Source organism: Toxorhynchites rutilus, chromosome 1 (assembly GCF_029784135.1).
Source record: "Toxorhynchites rutilus septentrionalis strain SRP chromosome 1, ASM2978413v1, whole genome shotgun sequence".
NCBI classification, from domain to species: Eukaryota; Metazoa; Arthropoda; class Insecta; order Diptera; family Culicidae; genus Toxorhynchites; species Toxorhynchites rutilus.
This window is the reverse complement of record NC_073744.1, coordinates 19,606,919-19,624,055: the sequence shown is the minus strand read 5'-3', so window position 1 is coordinate 19,624,055 and position 17,137 is coordinate 19,606,919. Positions and strand designations below refer to the sequence as shown.

Sequence of the window (17,137 nt, the reverse complement as noted above, 5' to 3'; positions counted from 1 at the left end):
ACACGATACTCCGTGTGTCCGATTGTGGCTAGGGGATGATTTGACCAGCCTATTTTCCGATCGACGTGGTCATTTGTGTGAAAAGTTCCACATGTTATGTCCCGATTGACAGGATGAAGCATTTGCGTGACTCCAGGCTGACATTCGGTATCGAGCGATGGCTTTCTAAATACCGGGTGTGGGTGAATTATGTTTGGCTGAAAGTCCATCAGTTGAATGCGGCGGACGTTGGTCATCTGTGGTGCCTTTAACGCGCCCGCATTCCCCCTCAAAACATTTGTTTCGTCAACACGAAACATTCCCGGAAATGAATGTTTAATGATGCGCCGCGCGTGTGGAAGGCAGTTGAAAATGGCAGTTTGAACTATTTTATCCGTCGCCATTGTTTAGTTAGCAAATTGTCGGTAAACTCCGACGCGTAACTCGCCGACATGCTGACAGCTGAACTGTGTGAATTGTTCGGAGATTTTCTTCAAAAACCCCGAACCCGAGTGAGTTTGAGTGGCAGCCCAGACAGAAAGGTTGGACAACTTTCCGGAATTCGCCAGAAGAGCTGCCTGTCAGTCAAACCCAAACGTTATTATGTAAATAAGTACTAATTTCCCAGATTGGGATAGCTCCGTTCGGTGATTGCTTCCACACAGACAGGTAGAAGTTAGCGCCGGAGGAAGTTGATTACACCAATGGCAAGCATTTGCATTCCGTAAAGAATTGCATCTTTCCGGGTCCTTTCTTTCACAACGTTGCCTCGGTCGAGATAAAATGGTAGCACATAACGGAGATGTTACACAACGATAAATATGTCAGCACTGGCAGCGACCCGCCGGGCAAAAGTTTGCTTGCATATTCAACACCCCCGACTTGACAGATTGCACAGTGGCCGAGAGAGAGAGAGAGAGAGAGAGAGAGCTGTAGGGGTGTCTGTCTGTTGCGAGTGTTTTGCAATCTTCCCCGGACACAGATGGCATGTGCCATCGGCCGGAAGAATCTCTAGCAGAGGAACAATACGAATATCCAGAAGGAGCGAGAGTGGGAGTTGGGGAGGGTTCATTATTTATTCACGTATATTTTCTGTTTTCTCAGAAGAAAAAAAAAACAAAAAAATACGGTAACGTTGAGTGCTTGTTTATCACATTTTAAATTGATTGCATAAATATTTGACGGAAGAATGAATTTATATAATCTCGTTAATCTTGTTCGGAAGACATCGTTAACCAACAGCCATTTTGTCAACAGATAGAAATTATATTCGCGAATGTGTTTATGATTATGGTAAAGCGGCGTGTTCGTGTAATAAACTAAACACTGCACGACGATAAACGTGTCACTTCAGTGACTTGCGGTAATACCAGACTCTCTCTCGGAACTCCTGTAACTGATATAGCGACGATAAATCTTGATAGGTTGAGACGGTAACACAAAACCCAATTAAGAGCTGCGAGAGGAACGAATCCGTGCGTGTGTGTACATATTTGGGTGCGGTAACACCTACCGGATCCCAAGTTATCTTCTGCTTTAACGCCCCCTCCCCCATTGTATGTAACTCACCTCTCGCTGCCTTTAAATGGATCACCGAACGTGAGGCTATGTGTCGAGATGGTGGAAGAAAGCACAGGAAGTCACAGTGTACCTTGTGTCCTGCCTTTCTGCGCTCCATCGCTGTGGACCAGTTGCGCTTCTGTTTGACTTTCGGGCTTCAACTGAGAATTTAATCTCGTGTGTAAAATTAAACTTCTAAACGGACACACAAACACACAGATACAGTAATGCCTCAACAGGAGACACGCTGGTGACGGAAAGTTGGCAAGATTGTGGTTTGGGCTTCGGTCATCGCAAAACATGACGACGACGACGATGACGCATAACTTCGGAGAAACCGGGGAGGCATTGGGTCGGATCAGTTTCCTTTTGCGTCTATTCGTAGGGTAATAATGAGCCAGTCTTTTGCGGTAGACACCAAATACGGTGGACCGGTGGTTTGGGTTATCTGTGTGTGTGTGTGTGTGTGTGTATGTGTGTGTGTATGTGTGTGTGTGTGTTGGGTCGAATGAGTTTGATTTGATTGGGTAATTAAATTGGGTTTATCTCGCTTACGGTGGTAGAGAAGAGTTTCGATGTGAAAGTGATTGACAAGATGAGCACGGGTTCGGTAGTATGAGTTCGGTAGTATGAGTTCGGTAGCATTTCGACCAAAATCTTCACTCATTGGGACTTTATCCAGGAGAAAATCGGTTGGACAAAGACGGTGATTATATCCAAATTCAAAAACTGTTGGATCGTGAACTGGAGAAGTATTGCTTTTAACATTTTTGTCACTATCGATTTGGCACCTTCTCCACTCTACTAGATTTTTAAAAAGCTTCTGCATGCTGTATTTCCGATGAATTGAGGCTGTTCATGGTGTATCTTTCTTCTCCGTGGAGATGTGGTTAGAAGGAACTTTATATTAGGACTTCAATTGAGTTTCCGCTCGTAGATGTATGATTCAAGCAGTCTACTGGACTCTGATGCGACTGATACACTTTTCATTGAGATCAGAAAACATGTAACTTTTTTTGACGTAGGACTACGTCTTACATTAAGGGTGCCAAATCAGAAAACAGGTCACGTTTTTATGAAATAAGGTTAACGTTAATAACTATTTTAGTTGCGAACGGATTTTAACGATTTACATACCAATCGAATCGTAAATTTTGATATGCATTACAATCCCATAGTTTTTTTTTTTTTTTTTTTTTTTTTTTTCTGTATTATAGTGACTTTCAACGCTTCTGGCTGGTTCGTCACTTTTACCTTCCATTTTGGAAGAATGTCGGGAGTGAGAATTGAACTCGTGATCTTGAGCGTGAGAAGTATGGATGTTACCTCCACGCCAGATCGGCTCCCCAATCCCATAGTATGTACAGTCAACTCTCCCTAACTTGATGTTCTGTATCTCGATATTTTCCCTAACTCGATGGATTTCATGGCAAGCATTCTTCTCTCCATAACACGATACCTCCCAAACTCGATGCCTCTCTTACTCGATGTGTTTTGATTCATTTTTCCATGGATTTTCACCTCCCTAACTCGATTGATTTTCGCGTACATGTTTTTGTGCGTTATTACCACAGATTTCAATTGTTCAAGGGCAATGACGGAGTGCTCGTGTCATCAAACAATTTCTTTTCAAGTATGGAAAACCACGAGAAACCTTTCAAGCGAACAATCAAAACGCTAACCATTGCGTAAGGTTTGAGCATCATTGAGCAGCTCGAAAAAAAAGGACGGAAGGGGTCTGAAGCTGCAAATAATTTCAGTATTGCACAAAGTGCGGTATCAACACTACTCAAACTAAAGTAAAAATGGAATCGGAATGGAAAATTGTATCTAGACCAAAAGCATATAAGGTTGGTAAGAATCGAGAAGCTGGAGCGGTCAATGAATTTTTGTCTTGTCAAGCTAGACAGAAAAATTTACCCCTCTTCTATTCTTCGGGATATGGCTTGAGAATTTGTCCAGAAACTGGGAATTCCTAACTTCAAAGCACAACCAACATGGACATGGACAATTAATGCGTCGTGAGCTTGCTGATGTCGACGGTACAATACCGTTCGATTGCTCAATGTCTTTTAATAATTAGTGCAAAAAGGACCAAAACGTGATTTGCTGTGATCTGATGCCAGATACCGATATACTGGAAAGTGTTGAAAAACCTGAGAAAAACGCTGAAGATAGTAGTTCTATTGAGATGTTAATTCGAACGTTTAATCAAACCTGAAGAATATGTCCGAAATATTGAAATCAACTGAAAATGTTCCTGTGAAACTATTCGAACATTTCTTTGTGATTGAACAGTTCCTGCGTGATCGTTACAATTCAGTTTGAGCAACATACTTAATCAATATTTTCTTTGTTAACCTAGTGCCTCATGTAAGTCGAACTCGATTATATACAAACTCGATTATATATGATTCGATTATGTAAAATTTAGGACTCGATTGTATACAGTTTGAAAAAAAAAGTTTTTTTTTATAATTCAAATATGAATAATTTCAAGAAAAAAAATTAACCTTTCAGCATTAAGGTGAAATTTAAGTGGCTTTCGTGATTTTTAACCCACTGTACTTATAACAGTGGGTTAAAAATCGCGATTTTTGAAGATTTTGATTGAATCTTCATCAGGAATTGTTTATATCGATATTGCAGCGAAATTAAGAGAGATAGAAGTTGGGCGTCAAAGAACAAATTGTAGAGAGGTTAGAGAGCTTTAATTTAATTGATAGAAACAATCAAGTTTAGTATGAATTTTTAGGATAAAATTAATAATTACAAATAAAAAAAAAACTTTTAAATTTTCCACTTCAAAAATGTTTAATCCACTAATTTAACTAATTTAGCTTTCAAATGAAAGCAACAAAATCGGATTACGTAGCATACTTTTCAATGTAGAGTCAGTTTGAGCCAACAGAATCCGAAACAAAGAAAAAGTTCTATAAGTCTGTCATCGTTGAAATTCAAACATATGCGTAGAAGGATTTTTTTCGTGAAATATAACCGTCTATCACTTCCTGAAAGATTCTGGAAAAAATATTTTTTTTTATATGAGAAAGGTGTTTTTTCACTTTAAGGGAATGAATCAAAAATTCAAATTCATACCATAATTGGGACACTTACCCTAATATATGACAATTTGGGACATAAAAAAATTTTTGGAAAAAATGTTCTGTATCTCGATACCTCCCTAACTCGATGGTCCCTTTGGATATCGAGTTAGGGAGAGTTGACTGTATATGGTTTAAATTGATGAAACATGGAAGCATTCCCATTCCCCCATACATTTGTTCTGTCCATTTGTGTGCTTTCCCGAACAGAGCTGTCAATAATGGGCAACTTCTGCAGCCGCTAGAATAGAAACAACGAAGGGGGGTAGCGAAAAGAGAATATTTGCGGAGTAAACTGCACTCTTGCATACACTGTGTCCAACTTCTATAAGACCACCCTGATTCTATTTCGTTGCAACACAATCAGTTAGTATTTCAACAAGCTACATTCATACATTGTTGAATGCTTAGAATAAGGTATATTTAACGTCAATTCCGTTCAAAAGAGTTGTTTGTTTATTTATTGTGCTTAAATATGATAATTTCAGCTGTCCAGTTTCTATAAGACCACTTCAAAATTCATAAGTATTTTTAATGAAAAATTCTAAACGATCGGCTGATTTACATGTCAATAATTGGTAACCTTGCCATTTCGACTAACAACCTTGAAAATTCGTTCTGCTGAACGGATTTCTCGATATTTTTCCATTTTTCCGAAATTGCGACCTTGAGCGCTTCTGTCGTGGTGTATCGTTTTCCAACAGTGTAGAATCTGCGTACAAGGTCCCCCCAAGTTTTTTTAATAGGATGAATCCTGTCGGGAGAGCGAGCCGGTCAGTCCAAAAAAATAAATTTTTGGTCTTTAATCCATTGCTTAGTTAACTTGCTGGTATAAATAGTAGCATTGTTTTGTATGAATGTGATTTTTTTTGTGACGATATTCACGCAAAAACGGTAGGAAAGAGGATTCCAGAACATGTGTGTAATTCTTGAATGATGTGAAAGCTATCTTGAGCTTTTCGGTTGTACAGAATCCCGCCCAAACCATGCACAAGCCTCCACCAAAATTCCTGGTTGAAAAATACTGTTCCTTCTTACGTAAATCACGCCAGTACCCGTTTTAACAATGAGGGAAAACGCGCCGTCGAGGTAAAACGCATCCCCTTGAAATATCATGGAAAATGAAATAATTGGCAGGATTTTTCCACTTCATTTATTTTCGTAAATACTACTGAATATATGCAAGCACAGAAAACCTCATCTTGTTTTGAAATATAGCAATGTATGAAAAACTGCATGATTTAATGCAACCTTGGCCGCTTAACTTTTGAAGCATTAGAAGACTAATTTAAATTATGGAAACTTCATAACATTCTCAAATAATACTAAAGCTATGAGTTTGAATCAACAAATGTTAAAATTTCAATTCATATTTAAAATGCCATTTTCTCAACCATGTCATGATGAGGGCAAATCGCTCCATCACGAAGAGCTAGTTCACTGTCAGTGTTAATAACACTTAAATTTTTCTCCAATTCTTGTGTGCATATAACCGTTTTCTCGTACCTGTTTATGTATCATGTAATGAAGGCTGGAACGAACAAAATTATTACAATATTTCGCACTACTAAAATCCATCCAATAACCTAAACCTTAGAATCACAAAAAAAAACTCATACTTCAAAGACCGAAAGTCTGCCAGCACTTTTATGTACAGCGGCACGTAGAGATGTTGTTGTGAACAGCGGCACGTATTAATACATTTCTCGCGTAACTTTTGAAAAGGTCCAATGTAACATTTTCGTCAACTCGAGAAAAACGTAGTTGAAGACCCGAACATTATTCCGCGAATTGTCTTAAAAGTTATCGATCTTTATCGCTCCTCTCACCACTAGCGATCAAGAATAGCTCTCCAAAACCAATCGTAGCTGTTGCTCCGTGATTTGAGTTTAAAGTTGAAGCCAAGGAGCGAAAATGTTACATTGGACGTTTTGACTGCCCGCGTTTGCACATTGGACATATTACGTTGCACGATAAGAATTTGAAACTAACTACTAAACAACAATCCAAAAATCAGCGTTTCGTTCTAAAGACAGATTATTATTGTTATCACCCGTTGAATTGAACTGAAATCGATAACAATTACTGTAAGAAACAAAAACTCAAAACGACCGAAGTACGACTTCGTGTTGTTTTGACTGCTTTGTTACTTCGGACGTTTCGGGCATCGGAGGAAAGTGGCGTCCGAAGTAACAGCCGGGTGCTTAAAATCCGAATCTGTACATTGGATATTTTTTGTATCGGCGATAAAAAGATGAAGAAAGTAGATACGTGAACGATTGTTTTTGTAATACATTCAATGATTGAAGACTATTAGCGTGCATCCATTAACTCGATTTGTTTACATTTGTTACATAGGACCTTTTCAAAAGTTACGCGAGATTTGTAAACATAATTAAAATGAAAATTCCTCAGAGTCTCTGATTCGACAACAAAAAAGGTATGGCATATCCTCGATCGGGGCAATTTGCTTGCTTTCGGCCGGATAACAATCTCACGAGAGAAATAGCTTGTATGTTAGGGATACCAGATGATTTTTTCAAATATCTCTGCATGGCATGAATAAATGTCTTCAAATGTAATCATAGTGAACAAAAATGAGCAAACCAATACGATATTTCTAAATCATGTTCGATGAATTACACAAAGAATTGTTTTCAGATACTTTGAAATGACCTCAGTATGTTTTCACAAAATTAAATGTCTTCAAAACGAAAACATGTCTTCACATCTGGCATCTAGATTATGTTCTCAGAGAATACAGGAAAACAAGAGCGTGGACTGGAGAATTAATGCACGAATACTGGGAGAACACGCTCACCGGAGAAACGGTTTCTTGTCTTCGCTGGTGGGCATGAAGGGAATAGATTGATGGAATCTCTCATTCATACAAGCTGTTTCTCTGAGCTTTATAGTCTCTGAGAGAAACAACTCATGGGCATATTACAATTCTGCTGGTCCATTTAACACCGTATGATTGGAAATTTTGAATTTGGGCGCCTTACAAAATAAAATTCGTAGCACTTTTGTTAATCAGTATCTAAAATACAGAACGATTACAGATGACTGAGGGTTAATTAATCTACGTACTGACGTAGTTGTTACCTTAAATGTTAAGAGCACGGTCAAAATAAATTCATTCTCGCTTAGGGGGTGCGTATTACACAATTCTCCTATATATACAGCGAATCAAGATTTAACCAAAATATATGCTTCGAAGTCGTTTGACATTTCGACCCGTTGTTGTGGTGCGTTTGGATACCATATAGAGCATTTTGCCCCGTCCGGTTTAGAAATGCATACAATATAATCTTGTAGAATTTTTCATCATTTTTATTTGTTTTCCCTATTCGTAATCTTTTTAGTACACATAATTACAAAGAAAACAGACGTGACTATGTTTTTGATGTGAAAAAAACATTGGATAATGTAGTAAAAATACATGTTTGCTTAAGGCGGGCATTTTACCCCCTGTTACCCTACCATTGAAGAATAAAAAGGAGAGCGTCGTATGAACGGTATGTGTCACCGAAGAACTTCAGATTATTGTGTCTTCTCTGAATCACAATTTCTCGCAGTGGCGTCGAGTGAAGCTTTCTCACCCGGGACGGAAGATTTTATTTCCTTTGGATTGATTGATTTGGAGTTGGATAAACGTCTCCTAATTGACTTCAAACTGTATTTAACAAAAATGTTCGTCATAACTTAATAATTTCTCATAATTTGCGTGAATATGGTTTAAATAGAGATTTTGATGACAAAATTTCCCAGGCACTAATAGGCATAGAGTTTAACAAAACTATCATAAAAAGTTGAAACTGATGGGGAATTGTCAGTTGGGTAGACAACGAGGAATATTAATGCTGTTAATGTTTATTCATCTCTGAGGTGGTCCAAATTCTCCGAGAGGAGCATTGAAAAATTGATACTAAAATCCCCCAAAGTTTCATTCGAAGAGATAATGAAAATGGAATGAAACACCCCAAAAGGTAACCATGCCAGGAGAAAGTGACGAAATAAACTTTTATTGAGTTACGTAACTGCCATAAATTGCGGTTTTATCGAGACAGAAAAAAAAGCTGACAATTGATTGGTTCAAACTTCATCGCACACTGTGCGTGAAAAGTTCTACGAAAGTACTCCAGCAATAAATAACGATTGATTTTTTAACGTACTTTGGGTCCAACTCCTCATAGTTTATTGATTTCCATCGAAGCGAAAAAAAACGTTGCGATGTCAAACCACGGTAGCGGGTGCAAAATCCCAACCCAACGGAAGTAAATGGAAAAAGTTCATCAATACTTTATTCCATCTAGCTTCCGTTTGCTCCAAGCGCAGCTTTTTTTTGTTTTCCCACTCGTTTTTGAATTATGGCGCACCACCCCGCGAGAGGTTGCAACGCAAGCAAACGGAAAACCTGTAATTGTCAAAAATATCGAAAATGATCCCGCAAATATCGAAAAGTGCTCCGCCACTTGTGGCGAGGATTTGATCCAAAGAGACGTTGCAACAAGTAATTCATGGTATGTCTAACGGCGGCGAGAACTTGTTCTGTTCGCAGCGCGTTTCGCGAGTAGTCAAAACAGTGGGTTGACCGGGAGTCGTTGCCAATGCCGACCAGAAACGGGACGGTGCGCCGTTTTGTCGCGTGGGAGTAGTGACAGAGGCGCGATAAACTTGTTCAACTATTCAATCTGGGGTTTTGTGACCGGAGAGGCGAAATTTCGCGTGTGCTTTCAAAATAGTTTTTTGTTTTCAATCAACATCGTCCGGGCGTGACTCTGAGAAAGTGGAGGGAAGCAAGAGTGCCACTTGAAATACCGCAGATGAGAGGCGAACCATCCCGCTGGTTGCCATGAGCAATAATTCATACTTGACCTCAATTCGGTGCAGCCAATCGGAGTGAGCAAGTAAGTTAGTGAGTTAGTGAGCGATCGAATCGATGCAGTCGGAAATACTCAAATCAAAACCATGCTGAGAGATCGTCCGGCACTGGAAGCTGGTAAACAAAGATCATTCTCTTCACAGACTTTCAATTTGTTGACTACACATTTGCTATGCACAATCTGGACCGTTCACTCAATAAAACAGATGGGTGCGAATCACTTTGCCAACAATTGATCCGATTTATAGTCGTCAACCGATGTTGTTCATCTTCTTGAACAAATTCGCTGCTGTTTTTCATTTTATTGGCAGTGCTTTTTGACACGTTTTTGGGTCAGCGTTATTATAAATCAAATCACGTCACATAAAACGGACAGAATTCGCTACTACAAATTCAAGTGTCCGTAAATTATGAACACATCTATCAAAATGTTGATTTGAGGACAAATATGGACTCATAACGGAATAGCCATCACAGGGAGAACATATTCACACACCATTAAAAGCAGTGTTCAGCAGCTTTCTCCCGCCAGCTTGATGCGTTTTTTGTGTGAGCTAATTTCCAATAAAAATTTATGAGCCATCCGCCATCTTCCCGCTGGATGGCGCTTTTTTCATTATGTTACCCACGGTCGGTGGTCGCTCACTAAACGGAACCATCCAAAGGTCGCAACGATTTTTGGCCTTTTTTCAATTAATGATGACGATCCCGCGCAACGCTTGTCCTATTATGGGCGCGAAAATGCGCGCTCCGCCAAACATCTCCATTTTGGGGAAAGGGTCATTGTTAAGGTGAATATAAATGTTTCTCCCACGTTAATCGATCACGGCGGAGCGCTAACCACTCTCGTTTTAGTGATGAGTCGAGAGTTATGTTCGTCCATAAAAGTGCGGGTTTTATAGCTCACGAAAGATTGGTTGTTATAGTTCTGCTGATGGTTTTTCATGACAGAGAGAGAGAGGGCGGGCGGGGGAGCTTATCTACCTCCACAGTGTTGTCAGTTGTTCGCTAACAGTCGTCAGTACTTGATTTAGAAAAATGACTCGCAAAAAAACAATATTCAAGTTTCTCATCAGAGCGAATCACTTACAAATCCCAAGGGTTTATGGAGCAAAAAGCCATAAACAAGCAACAATCCGAAGCGCGACCAGGCGCCTTCCGTTCGCCTGGCGAACGCCACGGAGCGGATAGCGCGGATAATTTTGCATCTAGATTAGATTCATCAGACGAAAAAGGCAACCAAGGAGACGTGATTTATGCTGTTTCTTGGCTGTGCACACACCCCTTGGATACCGGATAGCGGCTTTCATCTGACACCCCAAATCGACGCCCGCTTCGCGCCACATCAACACACTGAAAATAGCTTGCGAAATCACGTCGGATAATTGGTTATGTTTATTTATTTGAACGCACTTCTCTGGAGGAGGTGGGGGAGTGCTTTGATCCTATGATCCGTGTCTCTAAGAAAATGTTTTCCCAAGAATTTTGTGGCTATTCCATTGGAAGTCATGATTAAAGAATAATTTTTGGGGAGCGGTTTATTATGTATTGAATGCATTTTTCATCGGAAAGACAATTTACAAAAAAAATCATGAATAAATAAATTTCTGAAAAGCAGTAGTGACCTAACCTAACGTGAGCCATATCAAGTAAAAAGTTTTCTCCTTTTTACATTAATTTGGCACGGACAGAAGCCAGAAGGATCAAAACGGCTACTAATTTTAAAGCTGAAGGAATAGCAGTGCTTCTGAAAGTTGGTTGGAACCCAGTTGTATCCGAAATATTTTCAATTTCGAGTTAAGTGAAGTAATATTCAGCCATTCCATGCTAAACCAATAAATTGGTTCTCGGATTTTCATGAAAAGTAGTAGTTTTTGTTCCTTGTATTCATTAGGGTGGTGATGTTGGAACTACTGGACCAATTCAGATGATCGACATATTAAATTAAAGTCAATTAGCTAGTCTTCCTTGGAAAAATATTACACTTGCAAAAAATTCTGATTTTGTTTTTATAATTATTGATTGTGTTTGTTTTTTGCTGTTTATATGGCTTTGGGCTAGAGGGCTCTATATTTTTTTTCTGGAAAGCTGAGTTTTTTTTTACTTAATATAGATGATGGCCCTGACCCGACCCCCTAAATTACAATGGCAATTCATATTGTTTTTTGGCGACTTCGGCAATTATATAGTATAACTCTTTAACTATGTTTTCTATCAGTCGAAATGGTTCTTGAGTGTGAAAAAGGGAAAAACAGAGGCCAAATCGGAAGTGCTCTTTTTCGACATGTTCAAAAATGATGGTCCTAAACCGACCCCCATGGTCCTGAACCGATTCCCAATTTTTTGCAGTGAATCTACTACCAACTAGCCAGAAATGACATACACCCCCAATTATATAGGCAATGGGTGAAAGAAGCTGACGAACGGAAGTCGAATATACGGAGGTACCTTAAGGAGGGACCCGGTCTGGAAGGTCGAAAAAATCGAATTATTTTTTTGTATTTTTAGGAAGCTTATGCCCTCAGAAATGTTGTCCTAAATTTTTTTTATTGATATTTGATTCCGATGAAAAGTTACAGCAAAACCTATTGGCTCAAGGGAAGAAGCATTGCTGTACGAATTTTTAAACGCGTTTTTCACGAAACCATGTTTCTTGGCTGAAATTTTTTTGACGTAGAACTACGTCTTGCATTAAGGGTGCCAAATCAGAAAACAGGTCACGTTTTTATGAAATAAAGTTAACGTTAATAACTATTTTTGCCGCGAACGGATTTTGGCGATTTACATACTAAACGAATCGGAAATTCCCTGAGATTTGTTTAATATGCTATACATTCGAATCCTGAAAAATTTTGAGCGTTTCCATTTTCCCATACATTTGTTCTGTCCATTTGTGTGCTTTCCCGAACAGAGCTGTCAATAACGACAACGAAGGGGAAATCGTAGGATTTAAAGTCTCCGTGAACAAAGGAAAAGAAGAAGAATAAAGGGGAACACTTGCCTAGAGTATAAACAGTGGATTTCGAGGCAAGCATCATCTAATAATGCACGCGATGTTGGTGCAGTGAAAAGCGCTCGCACTGAACCGAACCTTCGCGAGTGTGACACCGCATCGAACAACAGTGAAGTAGGCGACTTCGGCGCGTCGGTCAAAAATGTAAACGCCGTTATTCAGGCAGCAACCAAAATCAAGCTCCCCCGCTGGTGGTGAAGGATTTCGCTCTTGACAAACTCATCAGCGAATTCGCATCGATGGGTGTTACAACAGAGTACAAACTGTGTGGCATAATTCAGTCTTTTTCCAAGCAGGGCTTCGTTGGTGCCTTTGACATTGCATCAATGCATTAAACTGACGTTATGGCGAAGCAGGTGTTAAGGTTGTGCGCCAAAAAATTATTTAGGGAATACCCAGTATCTTGAATGTCGTACTGGATTGTTATAAGTTATTCGGTTTCGCGTGCCAGTCTTAAAACTGCCTTCAACTGGGATTGCATTTGCGCTAATCTTGATCATAATGAAGCAATGCTACTGTTTTCGAGGTTGTTGATATTAGCAAAAAGAGTTTGTTTTGCTTGTTTAGTCACCAAGAAGAATGTAAATGTCGTTCTGGAATTTTGTATGTGATTAGGTTTCGCGTGCCAGTAGCAAAACTTCCTCCACTAAGGGTGACAGCTGTGCTTATCTCGAGCATGAGAAAGTAATGCAACTTTTTTCGAGGCCACTAATATTAACAGAAGTGTTTCTATTTAGAATAGAGCAAAATGATCAGAAGTGTTTATATTCCTAGTAGTTTCAAGCCACCAATGTATGGCTCTGTATGCTTGCTGTGGCGAACGCTTGTTTGTTCAATTTCTCATTTCCATAAAGTTAGTCAACTCTATTTTACCATCTTGAACTGATTTTCTAATTTTTTACATGACTTCTACTATATGAAAAAAAAATTAAAATTACGTATTTTAGATATTGCAAATTGAAGTTTTTTTTCTTGTAAATAAAAAAGAGTACTAATTTTTTTCTCAGTGTATATTTTTGACGTGGGACTACGTCCTTGATTTCCATATAGGAGGGTCACTCTACGAGAAATGTAACGTATATTAAGAACTTTCAAATACATATTACGGAGATAATTTTTTACGATATATGTTATAATATAGGGTTGGGGAAAAAGAAATGTCGTTTTTCTGATCGAAATTTGACGCTTTATTTAACATACTTAAAATTATCCAATTTAAGTCAAATACGCACCGTTTTGTTCGCAAACTTGTTGCCATTTAGAAGGCAACTTCATTATCCCCCCCTTATAAAACTCCCCTCCTTATTTGCAGAAACTCAGGCAGCCAGTTTTCGCAAGCCTCTTTTGAGGCCAACTTAGTATCACCAAGAGAGTTTTGCATGGACCGGAAGAGATGATAATCACTTGGAGCCAAGTCCGGACTATACGGTGGGTGCAATAGGACATCCCATCCGAGCTCCCATAGCTTCTGGCGGGTCATCAAAGATGTGTGAGGCCAAGCGTTGTCCTGGTGGAAAACAACACCATTCCTATTGATCATTTCTGGCCGCTTCTGGTCAATCGCCTGCTTCAAACGGTCAAGCTGCTCACAGTAGAGAACCGAGTTGAGGGTCTGGCCATAGTTGAGCAGCTCATAGTGGATGATTCCCTTCCAATCCCACCAAACACACAGCGAAACCTTCCTGGCCGTCAATCCGGGCTTGGCGATGGTTTGGGCTGGCTCACCGCGCTTCGACCACAACTTTTTTCGCTGTAGGTTGTCGTACGTGATCCACTTTTCATCACCAGTCACCATCTTCTTCATAAATGGGTCGAGTTCGTTCCGTTTCAGCAGTGCATCGCAGGCGTTAATTCGGTCTAAAAGATTTTTTGCGTCAACTCGTGTGGCACCCATACATCCAGTTTTTTTTGGAATCAAATCTTCTGCAAATGGTTCCAAACGGTTTTATGGTCTTTATCCAGTTCCTGGCCAATCGAGCGAGTGCTTACTTTCCGGTCTACTTGGATGATTTCAACGATTTTATCGGTTTCCACGACGATTGGCCTACCAGTACGGGCTGTATCCTCGACAGCCACTACACCAGAACGAAATTGATCAAACCAACGCTGTGCTGTGCGAATTGTTACAGTATCGGGTCCATAAACTACACGAGTTTTTTCGGCCACCTTCGTTTCAGTTTTACCTCGCAGGTAGTAAAAACGAAAAATATGGCGAATTTCTTGCTTGGTGGACTCCATCTTTGACGCGCTATAACTCGAGGCTGAAAAGGACAATAACAACACTGTCAAAACGACACTTGTAGCACAGATTGTCGTCTTTAAATAGCCATATAGTATGACCTGATGCGATAAGTACAACACAAGATATGTTTAAGTGTTGCCATATATTGACAATATACGACATTTCTTTTTCCCCAACCCAATATATACCATTAGATGGCAAATTTAACCAGCATTTCTTTGGGGTGAGACATCAACAGTGAAAATAATAAAACAAGTGAGCAATTTAACAAATTAAAAATGTATGTTTTGCGAGCAGATGCGAAGGTAAATTATGTGTTATACATTCTTTCTTTCAACTTCGTTCCTACGAATGTTGTATGCAACACAAAATTGTGTGCAATAATTCGTTATATCAAACAAATTAGCGAGACCTTTTTCGAATGTATACATATTGAAGTAATCAGATGCAAGATTTCATGCATCACTCAAATTTCATGCAAGGTTTCATCAAAGCAACGAGGAAAGTGTCACCCATAGAATTATCGTTCGTTAATTGGGTCGAAAATCAAAACAATTATTGAATTTTACTCGTTAACTGAACTGCAGTAAAGCAAAAGCTTGAAGTATTGCTTGAAGATTACATTTATTATTGATACATAACTGCTTCGCAGCCCAGTCACGTACGCCCTGTTATAGATAAGAGAGATTGAATATCCCAGATCCCAGATGAAGTCCAGTTAGCGAATGACTTCTGTATATGACAGGGTGACGAACATCTTAAGCGAGTGTCTTCCGAGTTGCGGCTACAGGGGCAAATGTACAGCGAGAAACGATATCAATACTAGGAGGATGGCAGCAATTATAATGTGAGGATTTATTGAGATCGGCATAACATCGCATCACAAAACTGAAAGGATATGAAATACTAATAATCTTCATGGCTCATATTCATAATTTTCAAATACTCAATTCCTTCTATGATAGGTTGAGCCGTAGAACCAATACGCCTTGATTGTGATAGTCTGCAAACGAACATTATTTCACCGAAATAGCTACTGCTCCCGATGCCTTAGAATCAGACTAATAAAAAGAATTAGACAATGGAAAGAAATCACAGTACCATAGCTATTCTTTAAAAATAAATCAACTTCATGATTTTACCTCAAAATATCACGAAATCGTAAGTATTTTCAACTTGTTTTTGTTTCTTCCCCATAAACTTCATATTCAATGTAATCAATGACGATATATTTTTTTTACCGATCCACATATACTTCACATTTACAGAGTGGAATGTTATGTGTCAGACTGATATTCATTAATAATTTCCAAATAGACAGTTGAACTTCCTGCCAGAAGCTTTTTTTCTGTTTTTGTTCGTTACAAATCGTTTGGCGGTTTTTAGTACATATAACACACGACCCTTTTCAGGGATACTATTTGGAGTTTCAAAAGAGTTAAACTAACAAATTTCTGAACAATGAAATAAATTACATTAAAAAAAAACTACTGTTCTGAACAATCACAGTCCTACGTCAAACTTAAATCCGTGCCCCCAGGCTCAGACCCTTCTACTTTTTTTCACGTTTAAACATCAATACTTTACAACACTTTCTAAGACACTATTTCGGTACGACTCATAGTTTATGAGATATAAATTATGAAAGATAAAAAAAATTGACTCTAATACCTTATCAATTTCAGATCCTCTCAATAACCATTGTCAAGGTGCTACTGACACTCGACCGCAACGGTTATGTTTTTAGCGCCATTCTAAAAGAGAATAATAGAAATACAAGTTTTCTCCTACAACCGGATGCAAAGCTTTTTTCAAAGCTAATTTCGGTCCTAAATAAAGCGTTTTTTACAGCAGCAGTTGTCCGGATACCAGGAAAGGAGGAAGCAGCCGAGAAGCCCCCAACGGCCATTCAGGAAGTTGGTTCGGTCGGATTGGCCACTTTGACCGGCAGTTTTCACTGCCCCTCGCGTGTCCCGCTGTTTGCGCCCGTCTCATCAGCAACGTTTTCCTGCCAGTGACGCGCGATTTTGGCGCAATTTCTGCTTCAACCACCAGCAACTCAGGAGGTGTGAAAAGAGGTCTTCTTCGCTTCGTCGCTTCGAACCGCTGCGGCGATTGCCCTGCCGTCGGCGGTATCCGGTCCCTTCCCCGCTACCCCACTACCATTAGGTGGTGATCTTCGAGGAGGTCCTTCAATACGATCGGTGAGTGACCAAACTTTTCATAATACCAGGAGTTAGTGAGAAATAGGACGCCCAAAGGGTATAGGTTAGAAAATCTTTACTACATATCCCAAATTGATTTTAATTTAACAGACATTTAAAAGTGATTTTTCCAAGTGTTTTTAAAACAGT

General features: G+C 39.3%; 1 protein-coding gene across 4 annotated transcripts in view; it reads right to left on the bottom strand.

Annotated features, from left to right (window-relative positions):
- Window positions 1–17,137, bottom strand: part of LOC129761780 (zinc finger C2HC domain-containing protein 1C-like) — a 45,795-nt gene that overhangs the window by 14,985 nt on the left and 13,673 nt on the right. The window lies entirely within an intron of this gene.